The following is a 20,825-nucleotide window of genomic DNA, read 5'->3' as shown; positions in this document are numbered from 1 at the left end:
ATCCACCCACCCATCCACCCATAAATCCACCCACCCATCCACCCATAAATCCACCCACCCATCCACCCATAAATCCACCCACCCATCCACCCATCCACCCATCCACCCATCCACCCATCCATCCACCCATCCATCCATCTACCCATCCATCCATCCATCTATCCTTCCATATACCCACTAAATACATATGAGCTCCTGGTGTGTGCCAGACTCTGCTCAGTACTGGGGATAAAGCTGTGAACAGACAGACCCAGAATTCACTCCCAATGCGCTTACATCCTAATGGGGAAAGAGAGCCATTAAACCAACAATCAGACAAATAAATAGATAATCACAAGCTAGGGTATGGTTGTGGGGAAAGCCTCACATTACTCCCAGGGACATGACTCCTGAAGAATGCACTAAGTGAAGTGGGACGGGGATGGGGGGCTCCCAGGCAGAGAGGAGACAATATACAAAGGTCCTGAAGATGAAAGGAGTATAGTGAGTTCAAAGCAGGACTCCGGCTGGGGGAGAGAAGTGGGAGAGGAGGACAGAGAGCCAGGCAGGGGGTGGGTCATGCAGAGGCCTGTTACTATGACGAGGATTTTCTTCTGTGTGCCGTGGGAGATCTTGGGATGGTGTCCATTTTCTGAGCCCGCCCCGCAGCCTCTCCTCCTGCTTGAATCTCACACTGTTGCCGTGGGCCTTCTTATAGGCTGTCCTCCTTCCTTGGGTCTCTTTACTTCTCGTCCCTGGGGGCATGCACGTGAACTTACCTTTCAACTCATCACTCAGATTCTGGGCAGACTCACTCCTCCACCTGGAGGTGGGAGCAAGCCGAGGCCCACAGAACCCCACACTGGCCGTGGACAGGGGCTCAAGAAAGGCGTCCTCACTGGAGACAGCGGCGAACTGGGAGGGAAGTGGGACAGGCGAGGGCAGATCTGGGCATGAAGGGTGAATTTTGAGTCAGGCAGAGGAAGTAGGGTCCGGATGGACCTGTCTGGAATGGGCCCTAGCAACTCTGGCGGTTTTCTTCATAGCGCCAGGAGAAGGGCGTGTGGGGGGCTACTCATCTGATGAAAAAACGGAAGAAAAGGAAACTAGAACGAATGTAACACAGGAAATTAAAAACATATCAAATAGTCTCCTCACATGTGGAATCTTATTATCTTGATCACTTCGAGGGGTAGGTGTCTCTTGGAGATGAGCCTTTGTGCAGGCAGCAGACTGTGGGTTTCTGGGGGTGACAACAGGCAGCCCCTCCATTTCTCCAGCTTCGCTCTTCTTGACAGCTGAGGGTAATAATGAGCTACGTGACAACCTGCAGTGGAGGCTGCTGTGAGGCTGAAATGGGTTTGGGGATGTGGGAAGGTTCTAAGGATCCTGTTTCTAACTCAAAAATCAAAAGTGCACTTTCAAAAGAATTCCAGGTTGTTCTGCCTTCTTTCATTTTGCTTTATTCTGCAGTAGCTTGGAGGGCTTGGACTTAGGCGAGGAGTCAGGCTAGGGCTACAGGTAAGCGCGTAGATGGACAGATCGGGGAGGGGGAGATGAGGTGGGCAGATCTGGGAGGAAGGGAGGGACAGAGGGCTGGGAGGAAAGATGAATAGATGTATTCATCCTCTGCCTTCTTCCAGAACGTGCTCTGGGCAGCTAGATAGGAAGGCTTAGAAAGGAAGACTCAGAAGGGGAGGAGAAGGGCAATGATGCTCCCCATGCTCCAAGATGCTCTGTGGTGCTCCTCTGTCATCAGAGAGCGGGGGCAAGCCTGAACGGGGCCGGGGCACAGCGGTGAGCTCAGGGGTTACCCTCAGACAGACTCACGTTTAGTTTCCAGAGCTGTCGCTCCCTGGCCATGGGATCTTCAGCCAGAAAATTTCATCTCTTTGGAATTCCACATGGAACAACACCCACCTCACAGGGTCATGCAAGAACTGTGTGAAATCACTTATGTGGAGTGTTTCACACCGCGGGTATCATGACAATGACCATAGAACCCACCCTGGGTCTGGGCATCCAGAGTGTCTGGTCCTGACCACAACCGTGCCTATGTCTAATGAATTACAGGTTCAGCCAGAACATTCCTGAACCCGTCAGCCCAAGCAGGTCATTTTACACAAGGGGAAGACCCAGGCTCTTTATGGACTCGCCCTAAGTGATCGTCTTCCCAAAGTAATCAGCTTCCTTTGACCCAGGATTTACCCCCACAGTGAAACCTCACGAGGCCTGCCTTGGCCTATCAGATTCCTGCTTAGGGTTGGAAGAGTGACTTCAGGTGCGACCAATTCTAGACCGCATGGGTAAATGGGCAGAGCTGATGTGTTGTCCCTGGTTCTGCGGGTCATAATAGTAACCACCATCCACTGAGCACTCGGGTTGCTGGGCACGACACCACGCACTCTCCAGGAACTACCTTCTCCAGTTTTCCTACGGCCCCGCAAGGTGGATATTCTTTTTTTTTTTTTTTAAGAATTTTTACTTATTTGACAGAGATCACAAGTAGGCAGAGAGGCAGTCAGAGAGAGAGAGAGAGAGAGAGGGAAGCAGGCTCTCTGCTGAGCAGAGAGCCCGATGCGGGGCTCGATCCCAGGACCCTGGGATCATGACCTGAGCCGAAGGCAGAGGCCTTAACCCACTGAGCCACCCAGGCGCCCCAAGGTGGATATTCTTATACCCATTTTCCAAATGAGGGAGCTGAGGTTCAGAGAGATGACACTTTCTCACTGAAGATCACACAGTCAGGAAATGACAAGTCTGGAGGCGAAGCTGGCAGCCACCATTGCGCTCCGGGCTCTAGACATTTACTCTCTTGTGTGATTCTCCCCACCTACCATGTGAGGTGACGGAGGCACAAAATGGTGCAATCCCCTCGCCCAAGTTACAAAAACAGTAAGAAGAAGTGCAGGGATTTGAAGCCTTGTTTGAATTCATGACCCGCACTCTTTCGTCTCCAAGGATTCCTAGCTCTGAGGTCTTCCTGTCAGGAGCGTCCCCCAGGCCACTCTCTTGACATGCTACACCCTCAAGCCCCCTGTCCTTTCCGCCTTCACTTTCTTCCAGGGGAGTCTACCTTTAGCGAGGGTCTCCATGCCTGCCACATATCATGTCTTTGCTGCGATGAGGACCCGCATCCTGACTTGTCAGATGGGGGCCGTTGGGTTGACCTCCCAGGCTTGTTAGGAAGCTGACTCAATGAGACGATGATGAAGAAAACCCCTGGAGTCCAGTCTCCGGGGGAATGTGGGTTTTCCCCAGACCAGAGGTGCATGGCGGGGAAGAAGCTGCATTCGAACCAAGCCCCGGGCTCTTGAAGAATGTCAAGGCTGTTTCAGGCTTGTCCTGGTCTCTGAAGCAGAGTGTCCCAGACTTTCAAAATGCAGCACATGCAACAAAGTGTGTTAATTCAGAGCAGTGAGTTCATTAGAACAGACTTCCCAAGGGTGACTGGGGGAGGTGGAGAAAGGGGACGCCCCAGCTGCCCCAACCTCTCCCAACTGCACCAGAGGTGAGGGTAAATATTGTGGCACATGAGTTAGAAAGCTCTGCGAACTCACCGTGGACAAGAATTGCCAGGGGAGCTTTGAACAGGCCCTGGGGCCTGAGCTGCCCAGAGCAGCGATAGCAGACTCTGGGGCGGTCAAGGTGAGACCCTCATCTCTTCCTTTGAAAGTTCCCCACAGGCTCCCAGTGCAGAACCAAGCTGGAGAACCTGTGATCCAAGGAGCCCATCATTTGAAAAACATTCTCGGTTCTCCCCCAAAGTTGAGTGTGACCTGTCTCCAAGTGTTGAGCTGAGCTCTGGCCACCCGTCACATTCAGTATCTGGCTCACAATGCAAGAACTCCTTGAAGTTGTTTGGGAGTAAGGTGGGTTAAGCCCCAGAGGCAAGGGTTAACTTATGCCATCAAGGAATGGGAAGATGAGGAGATGCTCACAGCAAGCTTATTAAGGAGGAGGCCAAAACGTTATTTCTTCCAGGCACTGGCAGAACCCCTCTCACCAAAAAGGGCATGCACCACCATTTCCTGCAATGCCACCATCATTTCTGAGCACCTACCATTATGCCTCCGGGGCTGTGCTCAATGTCAGTGATACACAGATGAATAAATCAGTTATGAAACTCTGAGGTGTGTATGAGGGGAGTAGAGAAGTGACAGTATATGAGCTGAAAATTATAATCATGGCTATGGGGAGCCAAGGAAACACTGCCTAACTTACTCTAAAGGGAATTGTTCCCTGAGATAGCGGTACTTCAACTGGGTTTTGAGGGATGAATAGGAGTAATCTGGGGAGACAAGATTTTCAGTCTAGAATGCCAGGCTTAATTTGGGCTTCATACTATAGGGGGCAAAGAGCCCCTGAAAGGCAAGATGTGTGATCATTCTATTTTTCCTGAGGTTGATACAAATCTGCCATGAATCAAAAGGAATCGAAGCATCAAAAGTGATGGATGACTATAAAACACTTAAAATGATATAACCAGAGCTACATAAAAGATACAAAGAAAATGGCAAGAGAAAAACCTATAGTCCCCTGCCATTTATCTGAAGTTTAAAAACACACACACAAAATACAGTGTGTTCTTTATAGCTACATGCTATCTATAGCTGAAGTACAGAATTGTGCCTGGAAATGATACCCAGTGATTTCTGGATGGTGGTTCTCTCTGGGGAAGGAGTGAAGAGTTGGAATCAGCAAGAGATATATAAAATGCTTCCATTATGCCCTGTAAACTGTTCTTCCTTAAACAGTAGGAAGATCTGAGTAAATGATAAAATGTTAAGATGTGCTAAAACCATATGGCTAAAACCAGGGCACTCATTGTGTTATTTTCCCTTTCTGTCTGTTAAAAATAGCCAGAGTAGAAATATTTTGCAAACAGAGTCAGCAGTTCACTATTGGGCCCGCTGAAACCCCCACCTCCCACTGAGCTTGCAGTCCCTCATGTCCGTATATTTTCCAGCGTCCTATGCGTCTCATAGAGACCCACAGCCAAAAACGTTCTCCACAAAGAATCTTGGAACAATTAATTGCATGGGTCTTAGAAGTCATTTAAAGACACTCGAGATAAAGGTTTCTCCTAAGCTTTGAAATTTGCTCCCTCCTTTTTCCTTTTGTTAGAAACACTTCCATGGTAATGGTCATTGTCTTCAAAGCTCCGAGTCACACTTTGCGATTAGAATGTGGGACTGAAACTGTCTTCTGCCAAAAATGGATGGAAAATGAGAAAGAATTCACAGAAATAAAAGGCTTCATGCGTGTCATTAAAATAATATCACGGCAGCTTCTATCTACCATGGGTTCACTGTGTCCCAGGACATCTACTGGCTCAGTACGTCTTCTCCAACCGTGTGTTATTTCTACGTTATAGGGGAGGAATCGAGGCTCGTGGAGGCTAGGGGATAGCCTGATTTCATATTAGAAATAAGGGGTAGAGTCCAGACTCCACCCTGCTCCAAAGTGGTAACACCCTTCTCCAACATCATGCCTTGTAAGACCTTTGTCATTTCATTGGAATAAGTCCTTCTGAGTGACACAATGTTTTCCTACAACTAAGAAATACCCAGTACCTGACACTGTGCTGGGCATGCCAAGAGTCAAGACACATTCAGTCTTGTATCTTTGCTTAGAGAACCTCTTATATGGATCAGCCCAAATGTCTGAGACAAGGATGGCACATGGATTTTGTTCTGAATTTTCCTGAGAAGTAACAAATTCATATTGTTTGGGAAAACTCCCACTATTGAACATTTGGCAGAAAATTCAAAATGTTTTTGATCCCCATTGCAAGCGGAATAAAACATACCTGGAGGCCATGCCAGATGCCCATTTGCAAACTCCGATTTTGGTGATGAGTGATCCCAGAAGATTTTCAAACAGGGAAATCCATGCTCTATCTAATGTTAACTTCCCACAAAATATGAGAAAAAAAACTTGTGGACAAAGCAAAGCTGAGTTTATTAAGCCTGCTGTCATAAAAGGGAAGAGTGGGGTAACAAAATCTTGGTGGTGTTTCAACATGGGAAGAAGAAGTGGGGATGTTTATAGTTTTAGGGCCCAGGCTGGGTGATTTTAAGATGGATCTTGCAAAGAAGGAAAGTGGATGAGGCTGGGCAGTGTTTACAACCCAACAGGTTTGGACTGAGTTGGGGCACACAGTGGGGATCATGAAGGGAACCTTGATGACCAAACGATTGGTTCTGATAAGTAAGCTCTTATAGTTAGTTCCTAGACTTATCATCTAGAAGCACATATTTCTTCCTTTGTGTTGCATATGTAGTACAATGTGTATAACATAACATTTACAATTTGAACCATCATTAAGTGTAGAGTTCAGCCGCATCAAGGGCATTCACATTGCTGTGCAGCCATCCCACCATCCATCCCCAGAACTTCTTCATCTTCCCCGAATGGAAACTCAGCCCCTGTTAAACTCCAGCTCCCCATTCTCCACTCCTTCCCTCCTCTGGCCCCTGGTAACCAGTGTTTCACTTCCTGTCTCTGAATTTGATAATTCTAAAAGTGGAATTAACACAAAGTTGTCCTTTTGTGACTGGCTTATTTCACCTGTTGTCATGTCCTCAAGGTTCATCCACGTGGTAGCAGGTGTCAGAATGCGCTTTCTCTTTCAGGGTGAATAATATTCCATTGTATGGACATACCACGTTTTCGTTTATCCATTCATTCATCAATGAACACATGAGTTGTTTGTGTCCAAATACCTAAGTCTAGGAGCAGGGACTTCTTGAAGCTGGTAGCTAAGTTATTTGTTTTTTTCTGTTTTGTTTTGTTTTTGTTTGTTTGTTTTTCTTGTTCTCGGTCTTCTTGTTTGACATGGTACCAAGAAAATATGTGCAGTCCCAGAATTGTTTACCTTGGGGACAGGGAATTATGTTGGTCCACTTCTTAAATCAGACTATACTTCGGGAAGAGGCATCTGGCTTCAGTGTTCCCACTGCACACCACTTGCAGAAGCGAGGGCTGACCCAGCTTCTCACCTCCTGTCCACAGTTCTGCAGATACCGTGCAGTCTCAAATTACCTAAAGGCCACCAAAAACCAATAGTGGGAGCTTGAGTGTGGCTCACTTTTCTAGAAGCCCTGAGAGCAGGTGCCATGTCATTGGGACACACATGCCTCTCGTCATCTCTCCCAGGCCTGGGCAAAGACTGACAGCCCTGAGTGGGGGACAATGATGGCCAAAGCTGCCACACAGAGGCTCTTTTAAATTATTTCTGTTTGTCACTCAGGTTCCCTTGGCCCATAGCCCTCTCTGATCATTTGCAGTCATTCTGAGTTTTCTGGAACACATGTGAAGCCTAAAGGCAGAACATTTCAGGCTAAGAAATGTCTTCAGATTTGAATGTTTGATTGAACTCATCTCTAAAATGAATGGGTTTGACCTTTTTCTTTTCCAAGACCCATACATGGGTCAGTAGGCACAGCCTTTTACCCAGTCTGAAAGCAACTACCGAAATTCTATCCCAACAAATATTTCTCTAGCTCTTACTGTCTGCACATCAGTAGTGTTTGCAGAGATGTATAACTGAGTCTGCCAACTGGTAGCCTACAACTTAGTTGAGCAGACAGGACAAGCACTCCAGGAATAGAAAGCAGGCTACAATATGGGCTATAATCCCTCATGTTATTAATCTCATGATCTCCCCTATGGGACCCACACAGTGGATGCCTCGAGGTCAGTGGTTCTTAGCAAGGATGCTTTGCAATGTCTGAGAATGTTTTTGATTGTCACAAATAAGAGGAGTTGGTGTTTCTGGCTTCTGGAGGGTAAAGGTGCTACATACCCTAGAAGGTGTAGGATAGACCCCCACAACAAAGAATGATCTGGCCCAAAATATCAGTAGGTGCTAAGGGGGGAAATCTCATGCTAGCCCTTTCCCTATGCCTTCGTATACAGATGTAATTTAAGTTGCTGACATCCGAGAGCTTTCTGTATTCTAGGCATTAGAATCGTATTTAGTCCTTACCTTAACTCCACGGGGTTACTATCATCATCAACATTTACTTACAGATAAAGAAACTGAAACTTTAAATCAATTGTCCTAACTCCCCCAGCTAGAAAATGATAGAGCTGAGGTCTGCTCAGAGGATCCAAGATGATCTGTGTCGTTCCTACTTAGTCGTAGGAAAGGGAAGATTTGGGCCATCTGTGTCAGCATGACAGCTGATTGTTCAACAGAACGTTTGCTTGGGAAAGATGGAAGTGTACACTAGTGAGTAATTTCACTATTTGCTTCAGGAAGTTTCCACAGATCGAGTTATGGAAGACAGCACTGCCCTGCTCACCAGCCCACAGTCTACCAACCAAGCCTCACATTATTGCTCTCACCTTATTGTGTCCACAAAACTAAGCTATGGTATCATCAACTTTCTCCAATTCAAGTCAGCGCCTGTCTTTGAAAAATGCCTTAGACCATTTTAGCCCAGACTCTGGAGTCCTACAGAGATCATGCTGCCAATTTCCCTCTGGGATGAGACTAAGGTTTTGACAGTGAATTCTCATACATTTAGCTTTGCCTTATTAACAAGTTGTTCAGTGATATTTTGGAGAGCTCAACAGCATCCAAGTTGTCTAAACCCAAAGCCCTACACCTTGCCATTTGCTGCACTATTTGCCAGTACAATTTTGAGTTTAGTCTAAATGAGATTATGCTATCCATATGATCTTGTGATTGGCTTAAAAAAATTAACATATTTTCAGTATCTTTCATTGTCAATTTGTTAGAGAACCACTTCATTTCTCACTGTCCCTTCCCACCATGGCTACATAATATTCAATTGAATTGATATATGTATCTTCATCTACTTAGCCAATTCCTTATCGAGAGAAATTAAGGTTATTTTCATTTATTTAACTACAAATAATATTACAGTACACCCGAACTCTGTGCTCAACATTTGAGTATTTCTGTAAAATGTAAATTTTTAATTTGAATAGAAACTTACAAATTGTCCTCCAAGTTGTCTGTACCAATTCAGCAGTGGGGGATGAGAAGGTTTCCCCACATTCTTCTCAGTCCTTGACACATTGGAGGCACAGCCCCCGCTTGGCGCCAGTGACTGTTGCCATGTGGGAAGTTATGCCTGGTGGCAAAAAGAAAAAAAAAAAGAAAAAAAAAAACTTCTTATTTTTCAAAAGAAGCTGAAATCCAAACACTTGAAGTAAAATCTCCCAATTTGTTAATGTTGTCAATTAATTCCATTTTTAAATAAACAGTCTCTGCCAGCCAGTTTCAGCCTACATGCCACCAGTTTGCAAGCCCTGGGGGAGCTGATCTTAAAGGTACCTTTCTCCTCTGACCACACAGAGGCCAAGGCAGCCCAAGGCAGTGAATTAGATGTCCAAGTAGATAGGTTGGAATCATTGTTTGCCCAGGAGACATATTTACAGCCACTCCAGGGTAGAATCTATGTTCCTCAGGTTGGGTCATTACCTCAGGTGAGCTTGTTAGTCACAGCTAAGGTCATATTCTAGAGCATTCATTCATGTCCTGGCCTGCACCTGCTAGAGCAACCAAGGGTGGGAGAGCTACTGAGTCTCCTGCAGGAGCATGTAAGACTAGGATAAAGAAGGAGTAGGAGAAAGAAGGAGCCCATCAGCAGGTTGTATTTTAGGGGGCCCAGGGCTCTCCTTGGTCCTTTACCTCCAAATATCTTAATAGCACCTGAAAATGTCAATGCCTCTTGGACTGAACTCATCTTAATTTCTCTTGTGTGTCTTAGTGAATGTCACCATCATTCAAGCCGAGTGAGAAGGCCACACTAAGGGGCTTCATGTCTCCGCCCATGAACTTTGATCTGCACATGGAAAGTTTAGCAACACTGTTGCCTGTTACCTGACACAATGGGGAAGACATAAAATATACTTAATGTACTTGATGATGATCTAGCAGGGAAGCGCCTGGGTAGAGTGTCAAAGGGGCCACCTGACTCCCTCTACCAGCCTGTAGTGAAATGTGAGAAGAGAGAGATGAATTAAGGAACAGAATACTCAATTTTTGAGTTTATTTTTGGAGAATACATACAAGTATACAGGGATCAGGATGGTCTTTCCAGCTAGCAAAGGATTCTTAAGGAAATGAAAGACTTCAGGAAAGAGATAAAATCCAGAGCACCTTCAGGAAAATATAGTCTCGAGGTAAAGATGAAGCTAAGGGTATGATGTAAAAGCCTTTGTTAGGATCCCTCCAGGATCTGAGATGGTACCTTACAGACCTTTATGAACAGACAAATATCCTCCTAAGCATCTTACGGATATGGCTTTGCAAGCCCTCTTTGTTGAATCATAGAACAATAGAATTTATAAGAGTTTTAAGGGAATTATTGTTTTTGCCTCACAGAAAGCCCAAAATAGGAAGAAGGTTTCTCTAGAAGACATTTGAGGGTGTGTCTTCTATTTAATAGAGTGGATTGCAAGTTGGTATGCAGGAAACCCACCAAGTTTTTAAAGGAACTGCATCATCTTAAAATGAAAGGAACAGAGAGAGAATGCCTAAGGAAAAAAGAGATCTTTGGTTCCCCAGTCTTTTCTGAATAAGAAGCAGACTGCAAACATGAGCCTTATCTTGTAAAAGCGAAGGAAAGCAAGTCAGCAGAACCAAGAACCCAGCAGTCAAAGTCAAGACTCATGGAGAACATCCCTCAAGCTTTATCCTATGTCTGTCCCACCATGGTGTGTGGCCACCTGGGGGGCAGATAGTTTGCCTCTGCAGATCATGATCTTTTGATTGAGAAGAACCATGCGTGATGATGTTACTTGCACCCAGACCTGATACAGGTTGACAAGATCCCAGACCTTGAGCCTGAGACTGATGCTGAAATGTGGTCAAGCTTCTGTGGGTGGAGGTCCTTGGAGGAGGTGAATGTATTTTGCATTTAGGAGGTATGCAAATAAGTTTTACCTAAAGGGCTGGTTGTGGTGACTTAAAAACATATCCTTTAATTCTTTTTTACTCTTCCCTTTGTGAAGTCAAGTCTATGGCCTTTTTCCTTGAAATTGAGTGGGGAGGTGCTTCTGCAACCATTTAATGGTGGAAATAACACTTGATAAATGACTTCTGAGCCTGGGTGTTCCTTAGGTGCTGGGACACTCACTCTTTGAAAAGCAGTCCAACTGCCCTGAAGCCAACATGCTAGTAGAAAGGCCCAACTAGCCCACACAGAGAAACCACCACAGAGAGGGACCACAGGAGAAGGCTCTGGGAATACATGAAGAGAAAGAGAGATCGATCTCTGGTCAGGTCTCAGCTGCCTTAAACTACCACATGCCCCGCCTATGGATCTAATTGCAATCATATGGTCAATTCTGAGCCAGAATTGTTTGTCCAAGGCCCTCACTGAATTCTTGACCCATAGAAACCAGGAGAGACAATACAATGGTTGTTAATTCAAGTCACTAAAGTCTGGGCTGATTTGTTACATAGCAATAGATATGTGGGACACCTGCTTTATGAGATAAGTCTTCACCTAGAAGATTGCTTTTCACTAATTAAGAGAGTGACATTCACAGAATCAAATCAGGGTAGCCATAAGAGTTACAGATTTTATTCAACAGCAGGGAGAAATATTCCCTCTTGCTGTAAACAAGTTTTGGTGGATTGTGTGGGAGCTGGGCAGAAGCCTGGCCTATGTTTCCATATGGTACCTTCCAGATGACTTCGCTGTGATCTGATGCCTTGAGGCCATACCTCAATATTTGACTTTCTTCATCTGGTTCACCTTTGACTCAAACATTTCTTCTTCCTGCCTAAAGCAAGAGAGTCCTTGCGATTCAAAGCTAGGTTAGAGGAAAAGAAAAACCAATAATTCAAGGAAAGAAATAAGAATTAGTCAATATTGAATATTTCTGCTGTAGGATTAGACATTTGGGCAGGAGATTATTAGAAAGAATGTAATGCTGATCACGGATTTTCTTGTTTGTTTGTTTGTAATGAGGCTTATTTGAGCATGACCTAAATTTTTTATTGTGAGCCTGGGACTTGAAAATTAACACCTATGGTCCGGAAACCCATACTACACTATATGTGTATATATATATATATATATATATTTTTTTTTTTTTTTAAAGATTTTATTTATTTATTTGACAGAGATCACAAGTAGGCAGAGAGGCAGGCAGAGAAAGAGGAGGAAGCAGGCTCCCCACTGAGCAGAGCAGAGCAGAGAGCCCGATGTGGAGATATGGGGCTCCATCCCAGGACCCTGAGATTACGACCCGAGCCGAAGGCAGAGGCTTCAACCACCGAGCCACCCAGGCACCCCTACATTATATGTTAATTAACTTGAATTTAAATTTTTTTTAAAAATGCCAATGGTGATTTCTGTTAATTGGGTAATTTTTTTCTTTTTATCTTTTGCTTATCTTTCTGTTTTCATACTTTTTACAGTAAGACATATTGGTTATAAACACACACACACACACACACACACAAACACATTTTGACCTTGGAAGTGGTACGGCATTGTTAAATAACACACTAGAAGCACAGCCTATGAAGGAAAAGATTAATGAACTCTTTAATATTAAAACTGACATCTGCTGTTTAAAAGCTTCAAAATGCAAGCCACAAATAGAGACAAACATATAAATAACAAAGGGTTGACGTTCAGAAAATATAAAGAATGCTCACAAATCAATAATGAAAGGATAAAATATCCAATTGAAAAATAAGCAAGAGACGTGAACAGATATTTCATCAAAAAGGAAGATCAAATGGCCAAGAGGCATGTAAAAATGCACTCAAGTTCATCAACTTAGAGAAATCCAAATTTTCGATATCAATGACATGCTATTTCCACAAAATTGGATTGAAAAAGTGTTTGTTTAAGTCTACAATACCAAGTGCTCCTAACGGTATGGAGGTACAGGTGCCCTTTCCAAATGCTAACAAGAGGAAAACTGGTTCAACCACTTTGGAAAACATTTTAACCCTGAGGAGTAAAGCTGACAAGGCCCAACCCTTATATGCTGGATGTTTTCCATCTGCCTTCCCAGACCGCTCTCTGAGCTCCTCTGCACTGTTCTGGGTCTGACCCACGTGGAGTGCATCAGGGACTGCCTTCTTTTTTTTTTTTTTTTTTAAGATTTTATTTATTTATTTGACAGACAGAGATCACAAGTAGGCAGAGAGGCAGGCAGAGAAAGAGAGAGGAGGAACGGGCTCCTTGCAGAGCAAAGAGCCTGATGTGGGGCTCGATCCCAGGACCCTGGGATCATGACCTGAGCTGAAGGCAGAGGCTTTAACCCACTGAGCCACCCAGGCGCCCCAGGGACCACCTTCTTGACTCCAGTTGAGTTTGGACAATGACAGACTCCAGCAGCAATCTGAAGGTGGGATGAGAATGAGGGAAGGACACTTATTTCCCCCTCCCCCATCTTCCCTGTATTGGACAAGGTCTGGAAGCAGTTGCATTCTTTTACTAAAGACCACACTTCTGCCCAGAAGGACTCTTCTGCAGTTCTTACTCCTGGTCTGGGGAGCTGCTTCTTCCCTGTTTCCTTCAGGTCCGGGGGTGCCGGCAACTCCTGTTACAATCAGCTCTCTTCGTCATCCCGGATTGGTTCTCTCACCTCTGCTCCACGCTGGTGAATATATCCTCCCTAACCCTCCTTGACGACTCCCCCTTAAATATGTCGTCTACCTCCCGTTACAGCCCTAACTAAAATTGCATCTGACCTAAGCATTCCACTTCTGGAGCACCACTGTCCAACAGAAATCTAAAACAAGCCACACATGTGAGCAATATTTGTAATTGAGTATTTTCCAGAAGCAACCAGAGAAACTGGTAAAATGAGTTTTTCACAATATTGAACCGAGTAGATCCAAAAACATTTTCATTTCCCCATGTAATGCCTACAAGAATCCCTAATGAGATTTTTTTGCATTCTTTTCTTTGAACCAAGTCTTCAAGATGGGGTGAGCATCTTATGTGCTCCCAGCACATCTCCGTTTTGGACCAGCCATGTTTCAAGTCATGCATGAGTCACCTGTGCCTAATGAGAACTGCGCTGGACATCACCGTCTTAGAGAAATGCTTGCATGACATCCCAAGAGAGATCCCAACCATCCCAGCTGAAGGGCATGTTGCTGACATGCACACAGAGAGAGGTCATCTCCTATTGGTTCCAAGCATTTCTCATCCATCTCCCCCAAACCAAATACATCCCAAAGGCAATGAAATTATAAGTAGCACTTCGCTGAAAGAGTTGGAGAAGTGCCCCAGTGAGTGAGTTCTGGGCGGGGGTGGGAGGAGGGAACTGGTCATGTGGGCAATGTCTCCTCCCTCACTTTGCCCCAACAGCATATCCCGGCCAAGCCTCTCCTTCCTAATGATAAGAAGTCTAGTTCCCTGGTACCTTCTGTGTTTGGAAACTCCCCAGCCTCCATGGTTGATTGACATCAACCCTGACAACCCGAAAAGGAAGATCAGAAGAAAAGTTCAGGTTCCAGTGGAAGCTGAACTCTCCTCCTTCCCTTTCATGAATTCTCACCCAGCCTCTCTTGCGCATGTGACTTTAGCATAGGTAGTGACCTTCACTTTGCTCGGTAGTGAAGCAATGAACCTCTGTTCTAGGCCAGCTAGTCCAGGTCTTGCTTACTCTCCTCTCTTGGAGCTTGATGGATCCACTTGGGGTAAAAATAAGTGAAAAATAAGGAAACAACAACAAAAAGAACCAATTTTAAAGAGAGAAAAATACATCTTTCTGAGCTTTGTTTTGGGTTAGGATTATAGCCACAGGAAATGATAATTGAGTAGATATTAATGTGCAAATTGCTGTCCAAATAATTCTGGCTGGCAATGGTATACAATTATCTTTTTTGAAGAAGAAAAACATTTAGAGAGATGTCGGGTTAATAGGGTGTGAATTCCATAAGTCCAGCATTTCGGACTGCTTGATGGGAAATCTGCCACATCAGAAGGTACTTTCTTTTAGGCAGAAATCAATAGACAACTTGCAGGTTAAAGGGAAAGCGTTTTGTAAACTGTAAAGAATGGCACTCTTGGAAGAGATTAGTTTCGTTATCAGACAAGAAGTGCAAGTTTGAGGGACAGAAATTCTACTTCTCTGTATGCGGCTGTCCTCTGCTCTCTGAAAGTAGAGGGTTCCTAGGAAACCTTTCATAAGCCAGTTTGGCATAAAACGGAGAAGCTATTACCATTAATCTATAAGGAAAAAATGTAAGCATTCCCAGACTGACCCCCAAAAAGCCTCTTGTAGGCTTTCTGGTACCTTAGGCCACATCTTGCTAACAGATGCACAAAGTAAATCGAGATAAAGCACAGACCCGTACAGACACAGCTCAGGCCTGGTGCTAAGATGCAGATGTGGCTCCCGGGAAGGAGCCCCGTGGGGCTGCTCTCACTGCCCTTGTAAAGGCTCAATGCAGGGGCGCCTGGGTGGTTCAGGGGGTTGAGCCTCTGCCTTCAGCTCAGGTCATGATCTCAGGGTGCTGGGATCGAGCCCCGCATCGGGCTCTCTGATCAGCGGGGAGACTGCTTCCCCCTCTCTCTCTCTGCCCACTTGTGATCTCTGTCAAATAAATAAACAAATATAATCTTTTTTTTTTTAAAGGCTCAATGGAAAACTCACGCTGAACCCTAGAACACTGTTTGTGCTTTGCCCCTTTTCTGAGCAAAGCAAAATCCTCTTTGGATTTCCTTCCTAGTAAAAACCTATACTAATATAGGTCTTTTTTTTTTCTTTTCTTTTCTTTTCTTTCTTTCTTTCTTTCTTTCTTTCTTTTTTTTTTAATGTAGGTCTTTCTTAAAAGTGAAGTAGCCCAGGGTGAATTTTCACAAATCCTGTATTCCACTCTCTACCTTTCTCTTCTTATACCAGAGACCAAGACCAGACACCAAGACCTCTCCGGGGGCTACCCTTGGCTGGTGGGGGGATCTGGGTCCCCAGGAGTTTAGAAAAGCTGATATAGTTTCCTCTCCCCCGACCCCGCCCTGGTCAGGGTCCCTGATGTTGGCGTTGCCTCTTGGAACTGGGGCTGCTGACATCTCTCTGGGGACAGACGGGATGGGATATGGGGCCATTTGTTTTTGCTGTTCCCTTTGGCGGTTTTTTTTGCTTTGTTTTGTTTTTTCTTTACAAAAACTGCCCTGGCCTCACAGACCCTCTCGCTCATAATCCTTTCTCTCCGTCCTTAGTACAACGTGGTTATGGAAAGGCACAGAGTGGCACGGAAACCGGCACCCTCCCCAGCACCCCTTGTGGATTAAATGGCTTCATGGATGGGAAAGCACTTTGGAAACTGCAAAGCAGGTTACAGATGTGAGTTGCTACTATTATCACTTAGACGGAGACTCCATTGCCTGTGGAGAGCAGGGCAGGGTAGCGCTGGGAAGAAAGGCCTAAGGACCCAGAGAAGCTTCCCTTGGAAGGCTTATTGGATCTGAATGGGAAAGAAGCTGTTTCTCTGGGTTGTTAGCTCCTAAATAAATGACTTCCCCACTGATTAAATAAACAACTTACTAAATAGCATTTCAATGAGAATTACAATGTGCTCCAAGCCTCACACTGAATGCAGATGCAAAGGCAGGACACCTTACTGACCCAAAGGAAGGTTAGGGGATAATTCTATTTATTGCCCCTTCTTCTTGTCCCCATTAGCCGGCCCCTTTTGCAGGCCAAGACCATTTTTTTGTTTTGTTTTGTTTTGTTTTGTTTTGAGGCAATCTTCCTCATCACAATGATTGGCTCGGAGACATTAAGAACCAGCTCAAGTCAATCAGGGCAAAGCTTCCCCACTCCCCACCCCCCTGCAACAGTGTCTGTTTCAGGCTGGGCGAGTGATCTGAGTTGGTCCAATCAGAGTGAAGCCTAGTATTTCTGTTTAATAACTGAGGAGGGAAAAAAGTCCCTCTTCTTCTTTTGTGCACAGTTTGGGGTGTGCCTGTGAAATCTGGAAAACTAGCCATTTTGCACTGTATTCTCTCTCTCTCTTTTTAAAAAAGAATATTAATTAATGGAAGAACGCAAATAAAATGCTGTCATTTTTCAGAGAGCCTCTAAGTCTCCCTTCCTGCTGGTTATGTTTGCAAGAGGATTTGGGCAGATGACATAATTTCTCTGTAACCTACCTTTATTAAAACGCAGTCCAGTCCATTTTAAAACTCCAATATAATGCCTGGTTCAAAATTGCCTCCCACTCCCACTCTTACTCATGCCAGATCTGTGACGTAAGACGCTTCAGGTGAAAATGGGCACAGTCTGTTCTTCGACTTGTCCCCACTCCCTGTGCGGGACCAAGGAATGAGCAGGTGGTCGGCCTCTAGGACACCTGGTTCTTCTAACATTTCTGGGACTGGGATGGGGACAGAGATGATAGGAGAGGAAAGGTAAATTCATATTCCACAACTTCCCCCATGACCAGAATTAAGGGTCACCCCGATCCTGTTAATTGGTCTGTTTTTCTGTGTCTGGTCCTGGGGTCTTCTGTTAACATGCTGGGCTCTGTGCGTATGGTGAGTATTATTTTCTTGGCAGGGTTTTCTGTATGACAGCCTCCAGCTCTGATGAATTAAAGAATCACAAGCAAGTAATTGCAGGGCTGCCACTGCAGAAAACAGTATGGAGGGTCCTCAAAAAATTAAAAATAGAACGACCCTATGATCCAGCAAATCCACTTTGGGTATATATATATCCAAAGGAAATGAAATCAGGGTCTCAAAGAGATATTTGTACCACTCAGCATTCCTTGCGGCATTATTCACAGTAGCAAAGACATCCTAGTCAGAGAAAAACAAAACAGTCCACTATTACATACTATTTTCACACCCATCGAGGTATGAGGTAGAAACGTTACATATATATATATATATATATATATATATATATATATATATATATATAATTTTATTTTTTTTCCCCTCAAATGGCTAGCCAGCTTCCTTAACACTATTTATTGAAGAATCCCACCTTGGTGAAATGGCCCCTTTGTCAACACGGTGTGTAATTTTACCTTTTTTTCACAGAAAGGCAGCCCCTTCCCAGGTACAGAAGAGAGAAAAGTGGGTCCTAGGTGGAAGGATCTGCACCTCCAAGTGTACAGCCTCCAGTGTGAAAAAGAGCCCCCCCTGTTCTGGGAAGAGCGGGAACTGCTGTGAGGCGGCAGTGGAGGGATCAGGGGACAGGAGCGGCGACCAGGACAGAGTGAAGCCCAGGAGGTGCATGTGCGGCCACCTGCTAGATTCATGAAGGCCGGGCTGTGGCTTCCAGGCTTTACCCCTTAAGAAGGTCCTAGAAGGTCTTTGGATCCTGGGGAAAGACTGATTCCCAGCGTCCAGGGTCGGGGAAGAGCTGAAGAATTATCATGGGAACCAGAGTCAGTTGGAAACAGCAGCAGATACATGACTTTTCTCGTCAAATAATACCTTTCTTGCTCTTTCCTCCTCTCCTAGGTCCTATCCTAGAAGCCTAGTTTGGCCAGACCGGGGAGGCGCAGAAGCATACAGCAGGCAAGATGAAAGAAACCTGTCCTTTGATTCCCACCTCAGGGGGCTAGGCTGTCGGAGCACAGGGAGAAGTTTCCATCTCTACACCAGACCAGGCATTTGAATTACTGTAACAAGATTGTTTGGGCAAGCAGATGGATTTAAGGAATTTTGTGATCTAAGAATGACCAGATTGAATCTTGGAGCCTGTCCCAAATTTCCTCCAGGGACAGGGAAAGAACTTGCCCTAATGGATAAATGTAGAGGGACACCACCAAAAAAACTCACAAGGCGTTCTGCCGGTATCCTCCAACTCAAGCCTGTTTAACAAATTGGTTGGCGATTAGTGATAGTGACCATGTGTCCGCTAGGGTGGGACACCGCCGAGGGATTTGCGTTCGTGATCTCATTTAATCCTCGGTGTCCCCTGTGAAAAGTGCATTTGGATCCCCCTTTTGCAGATAAGCGTTCAGGGGTTCAGAGAAGCTAAGTACCCTACCCAGCTAGCATTTGCCAGATTGGGGATTTAAATTCAGATCATATTGACAGTGCTTTTGCCATTGTCCTTTTATCGAATCGGCCCTGCCGCACCGGAGTGGGACAAAAAGGATTAACACACGCGTGCTCTCGGGGTTTCATCGGCCCCTGCCACTAAAGAGCGCCATGGCATTGCCTCGTGGTTTCCCTTCTATCCTACGCAGTCAAGAAATCAGAACACAGATGGGGAGAAGAGGGGGCAAAAGAGACAAAACACAGAATGGAAAGGGGCAGAAGGAGGTGCTTTTTGGAGACGCTGGGAGCTGGAAGCCAGAGAGTAGGCTATGGAACAAGGGACAGAGACTTTGGGGGCTAACAGTACACTGGACAAACGCAAGGAAGGACTTGGGTTATACTGACAATCATTTCTGTCGCTAGATGATACCGGTTGGACTGAGAACCCACTGCAAGACAGGAATCTTGGGGCACAGCTTTTCTAACATTCCCTCAGCAAGAAGTAGGCTCATGTGACCCTAGTGATCACATCCCCTCCCAGACGAACAGAACGTGACACCTGACTAAGAGCTTTCCTTTATTCCTCACGCAATCCTGGGAGAGAAATTACCATCTATGCATTTTGTTGGTTAATTAACACTGCCTTATTAAAGAGACTCCCTAGAAAAGGAGGCAGTGTCCGAGAGTAAGAAAGTGTTCTCCCTAAGGGAGGGGCCAAGTGGGATAAAACCACGGTAGCTTTTCTGCAGAGTCCTGCGGACTTGGTGTGGTCCATGCATGAGCTCATTCAACTGGTGCTGCAACTTTTCTTTCCCAGGGAGATCCTGCCCTCCTGACAGCTGAGAAGTGTAAGACTTCAAAGTGGCAAGTGCACTCGGTTCCTGGGGCTGCCGTAACAAAGAACCACAGGTTCGGTGACTTGAAGAACAGAGATGTATTGTCCTGTGGTTCCGGATGCCGGAAGTCTGAACCAGAGGTGTTGACAAGGCTGCTTTCTTCCGAGGGCTTGAGAGGGAATCTGGTACGTTCCTCCTTCCCAGGCTCTGGTAGCCCGGACCGCATTCACCCTGTCTTCACGGGATCCTCCCTCTCTGAGTGTCTATGTCCCAGTGCCCCCTTTTTATGCCAGTCATATTGAATCAGGGCCCATTCTAAAACCTTAACTTGATCTTAACTTGACCATCTGCAAGGACCTGATTTTCAAATAAGCTTCATTCGGAGATCCCAGAGGTTACGATTCCAGCATCCTCCTCCAGGGCACGGTTCACCCCGTGAGAGTAAGTAACCCACTCCAGGCACCAGGATATTAGGTCACAGTAGAAATGAACAGTGCTGGCTTCGAACTATGGCTGCCACAGCTTATCACTTGTTTGATCTCTTGCAGATGACCTTATCTAATCTATTTCTGCCTCAGTTTCTCCATCTCTTCAGCAGAAATAATGACACCTATTCGTAGGACTGTTGCCAGGCTCAAGTACAACGCAGACATATGGAGCCTGGCACAGAGGCAGCGTCTAATATTTTCTTCCGTATTCTTCCTCTTGGAAGTCTCTGGGCTGTCACTGCCTCCGCCTCCCTTCTTCAAGGAGGAGCGAAGGAAGAGGAGAAGGCTCAGCTGGCCAGCTCTGGGAGAAACCGCTCACTTCGTACACACAGACTGGGCCCCCTCCACTGGCTCCCCAGCGATGCTGAACCTCTTGCAAGGCTTCTTCAATTTCCGAAGGGCTGAAACTACAAAGCCAGTTTCCATATTGGTTTGTGAAATGAGTTGAGAACTTAGGAGAGGTGAAGGAGGCGACTTAATAATACCATCACGTGTTAAGAGGTGATCTCATGCAGACAGGAGGCCAAACCTTTTCCATTTTTCTGGGAATACGATAAAGA

The sequence above is a fragment of the Enhydra lutris genome, unplaced genomic scaffold (genome assembly GCF_002288905.1).
Source record: "Enhydra lutris kenyoni isolate GAN:26980312 unplaced genomic scaffold, ASM228890v2 scaffoldscaffold5, whole genome shotgun sequence".
Lineage (NCBI taxonomy): Eukaryota > Metazoa > Chordata > Mammalia > Carnivora > Mustelidae > Enhydra > Enhydra lutris.
This window is presented reverse-complemented; position numbering follows the sequence as displayed.